The sequence below is a fragment of the Abramis brama genome (assembly GCF_963993115.1).
Source record: "Abramis brama genome assembly, chromosome: 15".
Taxonomy (NCBI): domain Eukaryota; kingdom Metazoa; phylum Chordata; class Actinopteri; order Cypriniformes; family Leuciscidae; genus Abramis; species Abramis brama.
Genome location: NC_139977.1, coordinates 37,098,016 through 37,116,606, shown reverse-complemented (window position 1 = coordinate 37,116,606; position 18,591 = coordinate 37,098,016). Strand labels below are relative to the sequence as shown.

The 18,591-nt window shown below is 39.5% G+C and overlaps 1 protein-coding gene across 7 annotated transcripts in view; it reads right to left on the bottom strand.

Moving 5' to 3' along the window:
* The window catches only part of LOC311096814 (uncharacterized protein), a 367,324-nt gene that overhangs the window by 9,075 nt on the left and 339,658 nt on the right, over positions 1-18,591 (bottom strand). Inside the window, exons 1-3 of one of the 7 annotated variants that reach the window (XR_014609110.1) lie at positions 8,551-8,859; positions 3,635-3,755; positions 69-182 (exon numbers count right to left, since the gene is read on the bottom strand). The gene's annotated coding sequence lies outside the window, so the exon portion shown is untranslated. Of the gene's footprint in view, positions 1-68; positions 183-3,634; positions 3,909-6,628; positions 6,837-8,550; positions 8,860-18,591 lie in introns of those variants that run through there. The other 6 variants (XM_084136209.1, XM_084136208.1, XM_084136207.1 and 3 more) reach the window with 6 other exon arrangements.

The window sequence follows — 18,591 nt, the reverse complement described above, 5'->3', positions numbered from 1 at the left end:
TCAAATATTGATCATCTGATCATCAGAGCTGCAGTGATCTCAGAAATGATGGCCAAACATGATCTTACATTAGTTTCAGGCGTCCTCACATCATTGATTCAGATATCATGATCTCAGCTCATGTTTGATCTTCTCTGATGATTCAGATCCACTCTTTACAGGAGTGTGTGGATCCACAGAAACTGTGTATGAAGAAACATAATATTATCTTCAGTTTAAAGAGGGACAGAACAAACACATATACAAGATAATAATAATGATGATGATAAAGCTGATAATCTGTTGATGACAGGCAAATGAAGATTTACTTCTGATGAAACGAGACACTGACACTGTTTTCATCTTTAAAGGTGCCTTATGTAAAAATTGAGGTAAAAATATCCAAAAAATGAGCTACACGCATCAAAAGAATGAGAAGAAATAAGGGCGATGATGTCATTAAAAAAATGTCAAGTTATAGTGCTGCAGAGATATCAACCTGAATTAGCATTAGCATTACTAGCCACGGCCCGACAGGTGTCGTAATACCAGTTTCGGCCATGGGAGGCGGTATGCCGGCAACATAACCACCAGCCAAACATGCAATACACGAATAACTCGCACGGCTTGTGGGCGTACTTGAACCTGATGTCAATCGTGTGGAAAGTACAGCCCCACTACATTCAAATAAAATCTGATAAAAAAGGAACAGAACCAGAGTAAACATTGGCACTGCTTTCCATCGCTGGAGACAACTAATGGACATGAAAAAAATGAGGTTTGACTTCGAACTTGCAACATTTCTTTTGGATTGGTAAGTAAGATGCTGTTAGTATTTCGTTAGAAGTTTGTTTTATATGTTTGTGTAGATTTTCGGGAAGTTATAACATAGAAATGTATCGAAGGCTGTTCGATAAACATATATATAACGTACATAAATATAGTATTGTAATATAGTACACATAGCACAATCTCTATTGCTCTTTTTTTCTTGCCAACTACGTGACCTATATTATGTATATTAAATGGCTTTCCTGAGGTAAATCTGACATAATTGTTCTCCAGCTGTGTTATTGACCTCTTCACGATGATAAAAAACACTGATTGGTCTATTGGTTTATTATGTATGAGGAATACATTTTGGTAAGTTGTAGCCTAACGTTACTGTATCTTTCAGTGTTCGTGATTTTTTTACTATTAGCTAGTAGAGATGATCGGTTCACATGCGCTAGGGATCTGTCGTGTAACATTTACAAGCGCCAAAACGGTATTTATTGTTTGAATTGCGTAATAAAATTGACAGAATCTGAGAGCTGAGATTTTTTTTATATCATAACTAACCTGCTCTGTCTAGTCTGTCGGTCTCCGTGTCCTCTTTGCTTCGCGATTTTTCTGTGCGTGAGAAAATTGATGTGTGGGGTGAGAGCATGTGAAAAGTGTTTGCGTGTGTCTCACGGTGAATGCGTGAGAGTTGGAAAGCTCTGGTTATGTTGGCGCTAGCTTGGTCAACATCAGCGAATGCTGTCTGTCAAATTAATGTAATTCAAACTAACAATAAAAATGTAATATGAACAAAACGAATATGAACATATTCACTGGTAAAGGTGAAGGGGAGTAGCTTGAAGATATTCATACTCTAGAGTAGACCAACTCACTTTCTGGAGGTATACTGCCCCCATCTGGTATGGAATGTGGAGTATGAATTTATTTATTTTTACACAAGGCACCTTTAATACTGTAAAGCTGATATAAAATAATAGTGACGTGTTCAGATGCTTTTCTTCTGGTTTATTAAAAAAGCTTGCAGTTTTCTCATTTTTGTTGTGTATTTATTTAGTTATTGAGAGGAAAGCGCAGCACATATTCACATATTCATCTACACATCACTCTCAGCAGTCTGGATGTTGTGTACTGTACAAAAGGCCCTCAGTGAGTCGAGTATGTACTTTACTATAGTAAATTCTGTCCGCTAGGTGGCAGCTTACTCTCACTCATCGCTGTGTCTGCTGTTATTGGGTAACTTATTGGTAATTTGGTTTCTTTGCGGTTAATAGAAATCCAGCACAACACCAGCACAGTATTATATGAAACAGTATGTTATAGGCGCTATGTATTTTTAATAATAGGCTACACTTTACAAATTATATATACACAACAGATATGATTATTTTGCAGTTTTGTTTTATATTCAGAGCATTAGTTTTATATTCTGGCAGTTTCTCTGGCCATTATGTGTCCTCGCCACTGGTTTATCATATCAACCATTACAAGTCAGTTTAATAAAAGTTGAGGGATTATCATATATCAGGAGAACACGTATGAAATTATTAATCACAATATTAACCCATTTAATCCCACCGGTCACAATAGTGACCGTAAAAAAATGTTTCATTTCTAAGGCTATAAAAATGTTACTGAATGATCTATCAATGCATTTCCAGCAGATATTGAAATAATAAAGGGTCTCAATGAAATATGTGCAGTGTTGCATGTTTACTGTAAATTGTCACATGACCAGAGCTGTTTATTTCCTGTTTGCGCCAAGAGAAAAGGATGGCAGCAAGAAAGCTCCCAAAGAAAAGGGTGGTAAAGTATGTTAACATAAAGATAGGACATAGATTTTTGGTACATATCATGTTTAATGTGTCTAGTATTGATATATGCATTTGCAATTACTCAACTTTGTTTAATGTGGTCATAGCACTCACAAACATGTCAACGGCAACAATAGTGACCGGTGGGATAACCCATTGTATCTACATACTAATACACATAGGCTAAATGTTCTACCTTACTTTCTACCTAATTTTACACACACACACACACACACACACACACACACACACACACACACACAGACACACACACACACACACACACGGTCACGTCTGATCTCCACACAGACACACAGACACACACACACAGACACACACACACACAGACACACACACACACACACACACACACACACGGTCACGTCTCCTCTGATGTCTGATCTCCACACACACACAGACACACACACACACACACACACACAGAAACACACACACCCACCCACCCACACACACACACACACACACACACACACACACACAAACACAAACACACACACACACACACACACACACACACACACACACACATGGTCACGTCTTCTCTGATGTCTGATCTCCACACACACACAGACACACACAGAGAAACACACACAGAAACACACACACACACAAACACACATACACAAACACACACAGACACAAAAAAACACACAAAAAAAACCACACACACACACACGCACAAAAACACACACAAACACACTGCATAGGTCAAATAGACCTATATTAAATCAATACAATGGTTGATACAACACAGTATCCCACCGGTCACAATTGTGACCGATCATAAAACACACTTTTTCACACACTTTTCCATGAAAATTTCAAAAAATTATGACTGATTGTTTCAAAGGGATACTAATGACACATGATTTGGATATTTTTGTGTCTGGGAAAAATTTGGGATTAAATGGGTTAATCAGAGCAACTTCCATTTGCAGAATTAACACAAATATGGACACATTCAATGGCATATAGTTCAGAAACACAGATGATTCCCTCAAACATTTACTGATTGAATTATGAGTGATTGTTTTACTCACACTTCGGTCTTAAATCATTAAAGCTGCTCCATCTGACAATCTTCACAAGCTTCATGTTTTCAGTGGTTTGTGTCTTCATCTCTCTCTCTCTCTTCGTGTGTTTACTCCTGGTTTCCATCTACTGTAATTTAAACACACAAAATAAAACAAAGAAAAAGAAAAACGATCAATATTAATCTGTTCTCTCACGGAGAAATAAAGACAGTGTAAAGTCACGTTTAGTGCAGCTCATGCTTGAGGGATTGGCCACGCACTCCTGCTGGAACGCCTCATGCGAACTTTCACTTTCGTTTTGTTTTTTTTCTATTGACTTCAGCATTGAGAAGATCCCTGTTGCTCTCTCTAATGTCCACAAACAAGCACTATTAGAGAGGTCTATGACTTTCAAACAGAATTGTTCTCCAACCAATTACTTCATTTGGAATAATAAGAATATTTGTTATAAACATGAGTTCTTATTTTTTGAAAACTGGTTTAAGAATGGGATAAATTTTCTTTAGCGGAAGCAATACAATCGTTTATAAATCAATAAACTCCTTTTTAAATCAATATTTTGTGTCAAATTATTGATTTATTTGGTAAGTAGTCATGTAATAAGCGGGATAATGTAGAGCGAGGCGGTTGTTATAGCGAATACAGTAGCTCCGCTTCACATCGGGGTCCTGATCAGCCTGTCGGGGTTGTATTCGCTAATAACAACCGCCTCGCTATACAGTATCCCTTACATAACTTCTGACTAGCTTGTATGAAAATGTGAGATGAATTTAGTGAACATGGTCAAAAAAACTGCAAAAACAAAACATCTTTTGGATTTATCAGTTTAAAAATGCTGGTCTCTCTCTAGTCTTAACTATGGCATGCATCATATGATTTCACTAATATAAATGTCCTACATTAGAAGAGAATGAGTTGCTGGCTCACAGGAGGATATTATAACTCTGTGAGAAAAGCTCATGTGAGTTCTGACTGCAAACACACTCAGGGCAATTGACTTTGTACACAACGCATGTATCATTCCTATCATTCCTATCATTCCTATCATTCCTATCATTCCACAGCGGACTTTTCCCTCCACAGACGCACGTCGGTAAACTAGGGAATGAACTTGTGCTCCCGGGGGCGGTTCAGAGAAAAGAGGAGGCGTGTTCCGGCACAAACGTTCCCTCATGCTATTTTACAGGTTTAGAAAACAATTCCGCCACAGACCAGGAGAAACCTGTTTAGTCAGTGGCACGTTGTGCATGTTATTCAGATGCTATTTTAAGGGCACTATCTTGGCCATTATGTAGCATGTGCACAACGCGCATACACTTTGCTTCTCTCATCTACACACAGACGCAGCAGTTTTCATTTTTGCAAACCATACATAATTACAAGGAAAAATATTCACACGAGGGAAATCATTGTGGTGTGAAAGAGATGTGAAAACACACCTATGAGTAATGAAGCTACTGACCAACCCATTTTAGATTTGCAAGATCCGCCCACAAAGTGTTTGATACTTGCGTTTCAGATTGTTAAAATAGGGCCCCATATGTTATAATGAGCTTGAGATGTAGAGACACACAGTTCAGTGTATCAGTGTCTCTCTCTACTGGAGATCTTCAGTATTACAGCAGATCAACAGAAGATCACATGATCATCCACACAAGGGTTTTCAAAGTGTGGGGCGTGCCAGAGCATGAGTGGTAAAAAATATAGCCTAATAATTAGTTTAAATTAATACATTTAAAAAGTTAAATTGTTATCATTCTGAAAATAGGCCTCGTTTACACTGTCAGTGAAATGTGACCCAATTCCGATTTTGTGTGACACAGATCAGATGTGTATGACAGAGTAAACAGGAAAAGAAACGCATGCATTCAGATATTTCGAGATCGGTTTCAGGCCTCATTCATATGTGGAAAAATAAATCAGATATAAATCAGATATGTGCCAATATGACTGTCATGTAAACAGGCAGATCGGATTTTCTGAGGCATTAGGCGACGTCTCCGCGGTTTAATGACGAGAGAAACCCCGACGCGCTTCTGCAAAGGGACGGATGGCCTGTCGAAATGTTGTGTTGTCGTAGGAGAGGAATGTGGACACACGCTGACACAACATATCAAAGGTTGGCTTGCTCATCCTAACATTTCAGACCCACTGCTCTTAAAGCCCGCCACAATTCTCCCACCAGTCCTGAGATCTCTCTCGCACACAATAACTGAAGCATATGCGCAGGCTGCAATGATGCACTTTTCGTCCTCGACCTTCGCCTCATAATCGTGGTGATGTTTGGCGAACTTCACATATATCGCAGAGCTAGCATCAATCATATTTCGCGTACGTCCATCTGTGCAAGAGAATTTAACCCTTTAAGCATGTGCAATGTTTCAGATAGTATCCCAAGTGTAAACACATGAATCGGATACAGTTGAAAGAACGTGTAAACAGACGGTCAAAAAAATCGGATAAAGGTAAAAAAATCTGAAATTGGGCATCAAGACCTGCAGTAACGAGACCTAGCCTACCTTTCATGTCAACACAAACAATGATAAAAGTGAGGAGTTAAGAGTCTGACATTGCTATGTGTGTGTGTGTGTGTGTGTGTGTGTGTGTGTGTGCACGCAATTGGGTAAGTTGTGTCAAAAGGGAGGTCCACTTAGATGTTTGAAAACCCCTGATCTACACCATATTTTTTTATTTATCCTTTATTTTTCCAGGAAGGTCCCATTGAAATTGAGAAATCTCTTCTTCCAGGGACTTCTGGTTAGCCATACTAAAAATATTCTAAAATAATTCACTAAACAAATTCTGAGATTTAAATAGAGTTTAAGAAGTTTATCTACATGAAAACTAAACTACTTGGAGTGCAGGAGTAACTTTATATTTTGATCAGCCTCAATTTCTTTTTTAAATGAAGTTTTATGAAACAAAATTCAGGAGGAGCATGTTCAGGTAATCATCCAATCAGCACAAGAAGAAGCCAGTATAAATGAAGCCTTCCCTTACCTCCTGTCTCATGACTAATTTCTCAGCATCCCGGCACCACCCCATCACCTCACACTCGTCTGGGTCTGCTCATAGATACCTATGATCTATACATTCATAGGGGGGAGTACTCTGGGGTCCCCCCGGACAGCAAGCCAAATACGCATTATAATATTACATCAGATTTCATTAAAATGTGAACTCGTGAAACAATACTAAAGTGATCATTCATCAAACAGTATTATGATCTCCCTTGAATTTGTGCTGATTTTAATAAAACTTTTTTTGTAGAAACTATTTGTACTATATTCCTATGACTATATCAAAAATAAAACTTGTGGACACAGTAGTAGCTACTGTGTCCACAAGTTTTATTTTTGATATAGTCAGTAATGAGAATATGGAGACCAGTATTCATATATTCAATATTCATAGTAAATCATACAGCAGACGGTGATTAATATTCAGTGCTGGCCATGTGTGAGGGTGTAGCCTGGTGTTCCCTGCAAGTGAGCAGAAGGAGGGATTATGGGAAATGTAGTGTTTATGATTGACTGAGCGGCTGACCGTGACAATTATATTTTCAGTGAATAAATTGGGTGTTTATGAGATGCCTTTTAAATTTTAGGATGCGTCCCTCACATGAGGATGATATTTGGGGATACGTGGCATCTAAAAGACTGAAAAGCCCTGAGATAGCATGGTGCATGTTCTTATGATTGAATGGTTGTCAATGAATGGTAATTATTATTATAGATTATTAGATTAATAGATAACAGCAGAGCACTACAGTATTGGTTACCAAACTTTTTGAAATCAAGGTATCACTTCAGAGTGTTTTTTTTTTTTTTAGGGTACAATAAACTGAAATAAATAAGAAAAAAAAAAAAAATCAAAAATCCACATCATCTTTTTGTAGCATTATCCTCTATATTTTTTAAGTGAATTGTGACTACATTCTTCCTTTTTATATATAAATATATTTTCATATGATGTTGTTTCTTTCTATCATTTTCTGGGAGTTGTGTTTGTCTGATTTTTTCTGTCCTCTTTCAGTTTTTCCGCTCTTTTCTTCTCTGGTATTTAAGAGACTTATCTTCAGATCTGTCTCCAGCATTTTAACCATTCCTCTATTGATACTGTATTCTGACGAACTGTACATTAAGCGATCAGCCTTAAAAATGAATCATCTGTGTCCATCTGTTTTAAGGCGTGCGTGTGCTGGCGTGCGTGTGTACTGTATGCATGTAAGCGATAAGCGTGTATTGATAGTAGTTGGTAAACTCCCTTACATTCTCTTTTTAGTTGAGATATATTTCTAGTAAGACTAAACAGGAACACAATGGTTACACATTTAAGGTGATGTCAGACGCTGGAGACTTGGCGGAAAAACTGAAACTGAATGACTGAAAAACTGAATGAACAGCGAGGACAACGAGGAAAATTTAGAAATTCTTCAGGAATACATCGATTGGTGCTTCGACGTTATAGTCATGAAGAAAAACCAAAATGCATGTTCTCCAGCCAAAACCGAGACGCCGTCTTCCAAAAGAAGTCGCCCGGCAGTCTCGCCTGAAATAACATCGCCGACGGGTAAAAGCTTTACCGACATCCTGGATTCAATCGATAAGCGGTTGTCCAGCTTCGACGCGAGGTTGTCCCTGGTTGAGATCCTGCACCGTGAATTCAAATCCCTGAGGGAATCACTGGAATTCAGCCAGCAGCAGGTGGAAACACTCGCGGCTGAAAATGCATCACTACGGGACTCGGTCAAGTCTCTAACGGAGAACGTGACCCATCTAAGTGAAGAAAATAAAAAAATAAAAGAGACTGTCATTGATCTCCAGGCCCGTAGCATGAGAGATAACCTGGTGTTTTCAGGCATCCCGGAATCTGCCGATGAGGACGCAGAAGCTACGGTTAAAAACTTTATCAAGACATACCTGAAACTTCCGGAAGACACCGTGGATAACATCTGCTTTGAAAGAGTACATCGGATGGGAGCGAAGAAACCTGGAGCCCCGAGGCCGCGTCCTATTGTGGCCAAATTCGGATACTTCAAGCAGAAAGAGCAGGTGAAGAGTCGCGGCAGGGAGCTGAAAGGAACAGACTTCGGCGTAAATGACCAGTTCCCCAAAGAAATCTTGGAACGACGCAAAATTCTGTTCCCAATCCGACGCAGTCTCATCCAAAAGGGCTCCCGAGCTGTCATCGCCGTGGACCGGCTCTACGTGGACGGGCAGCTTTACCGCAACCTCAGTACCACTCCGTGGTTATATTAATACCACTCCAGATAAGAATCCGTTATATTTTTCCCTTTTTTCTACTTTCCTCTCCTGTTCTTCCATTTTACTCTAACTACTTATGTCAATTTGCTAAATTGATACGATATCATAACAAACACGATAGGCCTACCGTTAGTCTCCGTAGTGTTTAAATGTTGTTGCAATGTTTTTATTTCTGTCAAGTTTTTACTTTCATCCCTCTCTGCTTGCTTCTTTGTATGTTTTTCTTACTTCTAACTCCTTTTACTGCACCGATCACCTGCTTTATTACACATACAAACACAACACCCAATATCACACATCTGCACGGCACGACCTTGTACATATACACTCAGCGTTAACGCAACTACTCCGACTTTACAGCGCACACAGATATGAAGGACATACTCGCATACAAGCGCGTATACGCCTGCTCATATCTTACTCATTAGAGCAGCGAGCAGCATTAGCTACACACACACATTTATGGGTGCACTGAGGTTTGTCACATGGAATGTGAATGGAGCTGGCTCCAGAGAAAAGAGGTTAAAAATATTTAGCCAGCTTAAAAAACTACAGGCAGACGTTGTTTTATTACAAGAGACTCACAGAGCTCCCACAGCTACAGATCAACTTAAAACAACTGAGTTTCCTAATGTCTTCTCAGCCTGCTATAACTCTAGGCAAAGGGGAGTAGCAATTTTAATACATAAAAATGTTAAATTCACAGTACTAAACACAGTTATAGATCCAGAAGGTAGATTTCTAATCATTAAATTATCTATATTTGACAAAAAGTTATGTATTGTTAGTATATATGGTCCAAATGTTGATGACCCCTCTTTTTTTTCATGTTTTTTTTACCGCACTCTCTGAACACCTAGATTGTGCACTTGTTCTTGGGGGAGACCTCAACTTTGGACTAAATAAAGAAATGGACAGGCTGAGTACAGCTGGAACTCAGCGCAATTGGGAATCCGTAAATATAGTTAAACAGTACATGAGCGACTATGGACTTTGCGATGCATGGCGTTCTTTTCACCCCAACAGTAGGGAATATACTTTCTTCTCACATGTCCATCATTCATACTCTCGTCTGGATTATTTCCTAGTCAGCAGCTCACTGCTGAGTGACATTTCAGACACAGAGATAAACCCTATAGCTGTCAGCGATCATGCTGCTGTTTCTTTAACTCTAGTAAATAAGAAGGCCACTCCACCAAGTAATAACTGGAGATTTAATACTTCATTGCTTAAAGATGATGATTTTATTAAATATTTTAAAGAAGAGTGGGCTTTATATTTAGACTATAATGACCTGCCTGGAACATCAGCATCTGTTATCTGGGAAGCAGGCAAAGCCGTGATGAGAGGTAGAATAATCTCATTCTCATCGCATAAAAAGAAAAGAGAAAATAAACGTATTAAGGAATTAGAAGAAACTATAAAAACTTTAGAAGAAGCCTACGTATCCTCCCAGGAACAAGAAATGCTGAAAAAAATATGTAAAGCAAAACTAGAATTAAATGAAATTATTAATAAAAAAACTAAATTCTTAGCACAAAGACTTCGCTGGCAAGAATTTGAATATGGTAACAAATCAAGTCAATTCCTAGCGAACCAGTTAAAAATAAATAAAGAAAAAACAACTATATGTGCTGTTAAAGATTTAACTGGGGATACAGTATATGACCCTGAAAGAATAAACAACACTTTCAGGGACTTTTACAAATCTTTATATTCTCCACAGATAAACCCATCTAAAGACGAAATTGACCAATTTCTTGACAATATAACTCTTCCGAAATTATCAGACAATCAAGCGATGGCATTGGATTATCCACTGACATTAGATGAACTTCAAGAAGCCTTGAACAGTATGCCCAATAAAAAGGCTCCAGGTCCAGATGGTTTTCCAGCAGAATTCTATAAAGAATTCTGGGCAATTCTGGCACCAACATTCTACAGAATGTTGCAGGAAACGAAAGAAAATGGCAGACTTCCACCAAATATGAATTCTGCCAACATTAGTCTCTTGCTAAAACCAGGCAAAGACCCGGTATTGCCTACCAGCTATCGTCCAATATCCCTTATTAATGTGGACACTAAAATAATCTGCAAAGCTATCTCAAAAAGAATAGAGAAGATAACCCCTTTCATAATCCATTCCGACCAAACTGGTTTCATAAAGGGGAGGCACTCTTCAACAAACACACGTAGGTTACTTAACTTGATAGACTATTCATGCAATAGAAACCTTCAAATTACAATATTGTCTTTAGATGCAGAAAAAGCTTTCGATAGGGTTAACTGGAATTTTCTATTTGCAACTTTACACAAATTTGGTTTTGGAAATTCTCTCATAAACTGGTTAAAAATATTATATAACTCTCCAACAGCATGTGTCAGGACTAATGCCCAAACATCCTCTAGCTTCTATCTCAAAAGGGGCACCAGGCAGGGATGCCCCCTCTCCCCCTCATTGTTTGCAATTTTTATTGAACCATTAGCAGCAGTAATTAGACAGGCTACAGTGATTAGAGGCATTAAATGCAAGAATGTAGAACATAAAGTTAGTCTTTACGCAGATGACGTGTTACTTTTTCTTCAGCATTCACAAACTACTTTCTCTGAGGTAATTACATTAATAAACTCTTTCTCAAGAGTCTCAGATTATTCAATAAACTGGTTAAAATCAACAGTTCTTCCAATTAATTGTTACTTCCAGAATTCTTCCACTCTACTGCAGTCTGGAAATATTAAATATTTAGGTATTAATGTCTCCCCTAGGCTGGCAGATCTGATTAAATTAAACCACATCCCACTTTTAAAGAAGGTAGAAGATGATCTAACCAGATGGAAGTCCCTACCCATTTCACTCATGGGAAGAGTCGCCTCAATAAAAATGATGGTTTTGCCAAGAATTAATTATTTATTTGCAATGATCCCGAGCAAACCATCACCTGACTGGTTTAGATCTCTGGACTCCTCCGTCTCTAAATTCCTTTGGAAAGGTAAACCTCCGCGTATTAGCTTAAAAACGCTGCAAAAGACCAAGGATAAAGGAGGACTAGATCTACCTAACTTTCACCACTATTTTTTAGCCAACAGGCTTCAACACATTTCAGGGTGGTTAAAACACAACCCCGTAGATGAGCCTTGGCTAGATGTAGAACAGGCATTATGCAATAATATAGAGATTTCGGATCTGCCATTCATTAGCTCGATCAGCAAACGACACGTATGCTTTAAAAGCATTAGTATCAGCTCTTCCCTGACAGCATGGTGGGAGTTTCTAAAAATGACTGAGTCTTCACTGATCCCATGCAAACGTACCCCCATCTGGAACAATCCTGACATATTGCTAAACAACAATATGATAAACTTCACAGATTGGAGTTGTAAAGGTATTAAATACCTGGAACATATATTCGAAGGGACAGACTTTATTCCCTTTGACAAATTAGTTAAATATTATGGGATTAACAAGCACAGATTTTTAGAATATCAACAAATTAAATCTATTGTAAAAGGGAAATATAAGTCTAATCATATCAAATTACAAATACCACCAAGTGTGGCAGATTTTCTTAATCTCAAAACCCCTAAATTACTGTCTAAAATATACAGGACAATTTCCAAAATAGATGAATCAGTATCACTTCCTATTGCAAAATGGGAGGCAGATCTATCAGTAAGCTGGGACCATAATTTCTGGTCTCAGATATGTTTAAAAACCTTTGAACTGATTAGAAATCCTGGTTTACAATTAATACAATACAAAATCCTGCATAGAGTGCATTATACAGGTCATCGGATGTTCAGGATGGGTTTTACAGCTTTTAACAACTGCTCACACTGTAAAGGTAATACACCTGACAATTATATCCACGCTTTATGGTTCTGCCCACCGGTTCAGAGGTACTGGTACAGGATTTGCGAAGACTTATCAAAGTGTCTCAAATGTTCTATTCCAGCCTCTCCTTCAGTCTGCTTGTTGGGCGACTTAGATGGTGTCACTACAGAAGGTAACACAATCCACATGGCTTTTACTGCCCTATGCATTGCTAAGAAGACTGTCCTCATGAACTGGAAAAATAAGAATAATCTTAATATAAATCAATACAGAGATTATTTGTGGGATTATATTAGTCTTGACACAGCTTCTGCTGCCACATTAGATCAATCTCTCTGGGCTCCTTTGATCAGCTCCATCACCTAGTGTGAGTGGGGGTCCCAATTCTGTCCGGCTGTGGTTTTTGTTGTTGGCTTGGGGATCTAGGGGGCGCTCTGCCTCCGGGTTGGGGTTACGGCTGGGCCTGGGGGGCTTGGGTCCTGGTTGGGGTGCCGCCGGGAGCATGGGTTTGTGCATGCGCTTGGGCCCGGCCCTGGTATGGGTATCTTCGATGCATCGGTGCCTCTGCGGTGGGGGGGGTCCAATAGAGGCGGGGAAAACGGGCTTTACCTGGGTGTCTTATTGTCTTATGTAGTCTGGGAACTGACTGAATGATGGGGTGGGGTAGTTTTTCCTCTGCTGTGGGGTCTGTTGGGCCGCCTCGGGCTCCCATGGACCCTGGTCTGGATGGGCCTGGGCCCCTCGCCCTGGGCAGATTTGGGGTAGCGGGGGTGCCTGTGGGGGTCAGTGGGGGAGCTGGCTCCAAAGAAGGGGGTATTTTGCCCCCTCTGATGTTTTCCTCCCCATCCCTAAGGCTTCACTTCTCCCGCTCCATCATACCAACACATAGGTAGGGTTTTGGGGTGCGGGTGCATCACTGGGATGCGGGGGAGGTGGAACTCCACTGTCTCCTCGTGGCCACCTGCATCTCAATTACACATTACAGCTTAGACATTCTCATTACTTACTGTCACATGACATATACATATAGGGCCTTGGGGGTTGGGCACATTGAATGACATCCGGAGGGCGGTCTGTTCATTCAGTCTTCCCTCTGGTGCCAGAGCCAACTTCTCAATTTTAAGTTGCACATAGACATTGAGGGCTCTAGGGAGGGGGCGAGCTGACACAAGCTTGTCGAGGGTGCCCCTCCCCTGTTTTAAAGCACCCCTGTTTTAAAGCACCGTAGAACAGCACACACCAACACTACATTTGAGCGGGTGGGGTGAAGCATGGGGTGTCCTTTTTTTTTTTTTTTTTTTTTTTTTTTTTTTTTTTTTTTTTTAAACACCCCTGCTCTCTGTTCTCTGTCCGGAGCCGGGGGCTGTGAGGATGAGCTGGCCGCCCGTTCGGGGTCTGGGCTGGTGGTCCTCTTTACTGCTGCGGGGACCGAGGTGGTCTTCCTGTCCCCGCGCCGGAGTGAAGGGAGTTCTGCTCCGGGATCGGGCGCTGATTACCCCGCTGGGGGCGGTGGTGCCTGGATCTAGGAGTATAGAGTGCATATGGGGGGTACGAGTGTGGGTACTGTGTCCAGTTTTGTGTGTCCATATGTGGAGTGAGGGTGTGAATATTCGTTTGCGTGCATGAGGGTGGGAATGTATGCTTGTGTATATGTGTGCTTGTTCGTCTACGTCTATGTGTCAGGTCGGGCCTTAGACTCCACCTCACTCATCATCTCAGTCGACCCCCACCCCACCACCATGCCCTGCCGGTGGAAAATGCCACCGGTGCGTTGGTGGTTTCTCGCGCAGGGGCAGGATGCTCGGGCGAGCGCTGGCCCGCTCTTGGCGGTCGCTTGGCGGGGCCTGGCCTCGCTGGCTTTGCCGGGCCCCGGTTGGGGGGTGGGGGGCCCTTGGATCATGCCTTGCGGGATGGAGCTGTTGTTCCCCACACACACTATTAAACATTTACATGGAGGAACCTTATGAACACAAGCACGATCACACATACAGGTGTACACTCAAACATTCACATTGGTGTAAAAATAGTTGCTCACAGACACACATTGTCTTGATTTGCTGTTGTTTTAAAACTTATTTTGTAATATTAGTTATGTGTGCTGCTTAATAATATTTAACAATTAGAATTTATTGTGATTCACACAGATGTTGGTTGTTGCTGCAGTTTCTCTAATGTTGTGTCTTCTGTTGTTTTCTCTTTTTGTCAGCAGGTATCAAAGCAAATTGTCTGTTTTTTTTTGTGTTTTTTTTGGACAATTTGTTCATCGTGTCTTTTCCCAGGGAAGACGTCGTCTTGGTGCTTAAACTTTTGAGAATCCAAGTATTTGAACGTTGAAGTGTTTTTTTTGTTTGTTTTTTTTTTTTACTTATAGTTTGTACGTCTACGCACAGATGTTGTTGGGAGACTCTGGGCAATGGTTAATATTTTGCTTAAACATCATGTCTTCCTTCTCGTTTGAATGAAATTTAAGCTTTAGGAACGTTCCCACTAATAGTCACTTGAGAGCCGTCGCCTGTCCACTTACAGGAGCGTCCCGAGCCTCTCATTAGTGCAATCCTGTGACTGAAGTCTGAACACACACACTAACTCTCAGTGCTGAAACACACACACTGACTGCTGGTTCACTGAGAAGTGTTGAATTTTAGCTCTCAATGAAGATCATTGGGAAGCGTTTAGAATGTCGGAGTGTGAAAGTGTTTGATGATGTCATTTTGTGGAACAGTTGTTCATCTCATCTGTTCTTTTTGTCGTTTTGTAGTTCCTGTCTTTTTGAATGTCATGTTGTTGTTGTTGTTGTTGTTGTTGTTGTAGTAAATAAAAAAAAAAAAAAAAAAAAAAAAAAAAAATGAATCATCTGTTCTTCTCAGCTGTAAGGTAAATCACATTTTTATTTTGTTAGCAGTTTTCATGAGGTATTTGAGATTAAATCAATCTGCTCAGCTTGAACCACTACTGGTGTTTGGAAAAAGGGAGATAGCTCACAAACACGATAACATCTGCTGTATCTGTAACCCACACACAACTGAGAGGGATTTCCTCAATGTTTGTAACTTGATGGCGATGAGAAGCTGTTGCTAATTGTTCATGAGGTTATGATTGAGTGAATGATAAGTCTTTTGGACTGATAATTAACTGTGATGTTACAGAAGAACTTTTCAGTGATTTTTTCTTAGTTTTTTTTAAGCTTTTGTGGAATGGAAAGATGTTAAAGATTTTTCAAGCATTTCAATGCCAACAAAGAACCCTTATTTTTAAGAGTGTATTTGTACCGTAAATCAATTTTTTTTTAAATATATATATATATATATATTGTTGTGTGAAATATGCAGTTTATTCTGTTATGAGTAATGCCACATAATATATAGGCTTCTAATAGGGTATTAAGTATAATTGTAACTTTGTGTAAGAAAAGTGTTGTATAAGAAAAACACTTTATAAGGTTTTTATAAGAAACCTTATTATTAAGAAAAACACTGTATAAGGTTTTTATAAGAAACCTTATTATTAAGAAAAACACTTTATAAGGTTTTTATAAGAAACCTTATTAAGAAAAACACTTTATAAGGTTTTTATAAGAAACCTTATTATTAAGAAAAACACTTTATAAGGTTTTTATAAGAAACCTTATTATTAAGAAAAACACTGTATAAGGTTTTTATAAGAAACCTTATTATATAGAAACAATGTAAAAGGTTTTTATAATAAACCTTATTATGAAGAAAAGCACTATAAAGAGTTTTTATAAGAAACTCTTGAATCTGGTTTATAGAAACACTGAGACATGTTTTTATAATTTGTTTTATTGGTTTATATAAAAGACACCACAACTGTTGTTTGTAAAGTCATTTATTGAGAAAATGGTTTATAAAAAAGAGACACTGCAATTGGTGATGTAAAGTCATTTATTGAGAAGATGATTTCATAAAGAAAAACAGACCACACTGAATGTTGTAAGCATTTATTAAGCAAATGGCAAAGTAGAGAGGAATTGAAAATGTATTAGAAAGAGCTTTACCAAAGAAAGAAGAAAAATGCAAACATTACCGTCTATGTGTTGCGGACGAGATGCAGAAGATACAGCGATGAAGAAAAGGTCCAGAAGGAGGATGGAGAGGCTTTATAACCAAGTCCTAGGGGGTTTCCAGGAGAGGATGACCAATGAACAAGTTTTAGGGAGTTTCCAGGAGGAGATTCCTGAAGATGTCCAAAAGTTGATGGACTTTAAAAGAGCTGGAATGACATGTCCAGTTAGACGCTGATTCACCAAGGACGGCCTCTCCGGTGTTAGATGCCTTGCCATTGCGCCTCATGAAGATGAAAGCTTGTAAATTATTTGGTTTTGATTTACTTTTATTTTTATTTTATATATTAGTACCGTTTATGTAAACTAGTTAACCTGTATTTAATAAAAAATACATATAATTGAAATTAAGAAGCTCGCTTGCCTTAAATCTCTGTTTTACAAAATATTGAGCTGAACTAAACCACGGAGCAGTCTTTCGACTGAATTGTAAGTATGGAAATTTTTATACTTATTGTTTAGAACGGATTCGACTGACTTTACCTAACCTGAGAATAAACAAAATAAGGTAGAAGGTGTCTATATTTAAGACCCAAACAAGGGGTTAAATTAAGCACCAGAAAACAATATATATATATATAATATACAGTGAGGAAAATAAGTATTTGAACACCCTGCTATTTTGCAAGTTCTCCCACTTAGAAATCATGGAGGGGTCTGAAATTGTCATCGTAGGTGCATGTCCACTGTGAGAGACATAATCTAAAAAAAAAAATCCAGAAATCACTATGTATGATTTTTTAACTATTTATTTGTATGATACAGCTGCAAAAAAGTATTTGAACACCTAAGAAAATCAATGTTAATATTTGGTACAGTAGCCTTTGTTTGCAATTACAGAGGTCAAACGTTTCCTGTAGTTTTTCACCAGGTTTGCACACACTGCAGGAGGGATTTTGGCCCACTCCTCCACACAGATCTTCTCTAGATCAGTCAGGTTTCTGGGCTGTCGCTGAGAAACACAGAGTTTGAGCTCCCTCCAAAGATTCTCTATTGGGTTTAGGTCTGGAGACTGGCTAGGCCACGCCAGAACCTTGATATGCTTCTTACAGAGCCACTCCTTGGTTATCCTGGCTGTGTGCTTCGGGTCATTGTCATGTTGGAAGACCCAGCCTCGACCCATCTTCAATGCTCTAACTGAGGGAAGGAGGTTGTTCCCCAAAATCTCGCAATACATGGCCCCGGTCATCCTCTCCTTAATACAGTGCAGTCGCCCTGTCCCATGTGCAGAAAAACACCCCCAAAGCATGATGCTACCACCCCCATGCTTCACAGTAGGGATGGTGTTCTTGGGATGGTACTCATCATTCTTCTTCCTCCAAACACGTTTAGTGGAATTATGACCAAAAAGTTCTATTTTGGTCTCATCTGACCACATGACTTTCTCCCATGACTCCTCTGGAACATCCAAATGGTCATTGGCAAACTTAAGACGGCCTTGACATGTGCTGGTTTAAGCAGGGGAACCTTCCGTGCCATGCATGATTTCAAACCATGACGTCTTAGTGTATTACCAACAGTAACCTTGGAAACGGTGGTCCCAGCTCTTTTCAGGTCATTGACCAGCTCCTCCCGTGTAGTTCTGGGCTGATTTCTCACCTTTCTTAGGATCATTGAGACCCCACGAGGTGAGATCTTGCATGGAGCCCCAGTCCGAGGGAGATTGACAGTCATGTTTAGCTTCTTCCATTTTCTAATGATTGCTCCAACAGTGGACCTTTTTTCACCAAGCTGCTTGGCAATTTCCCCGTAGCCCTTTCCAGCCTTGTGGAGGTGTACAATT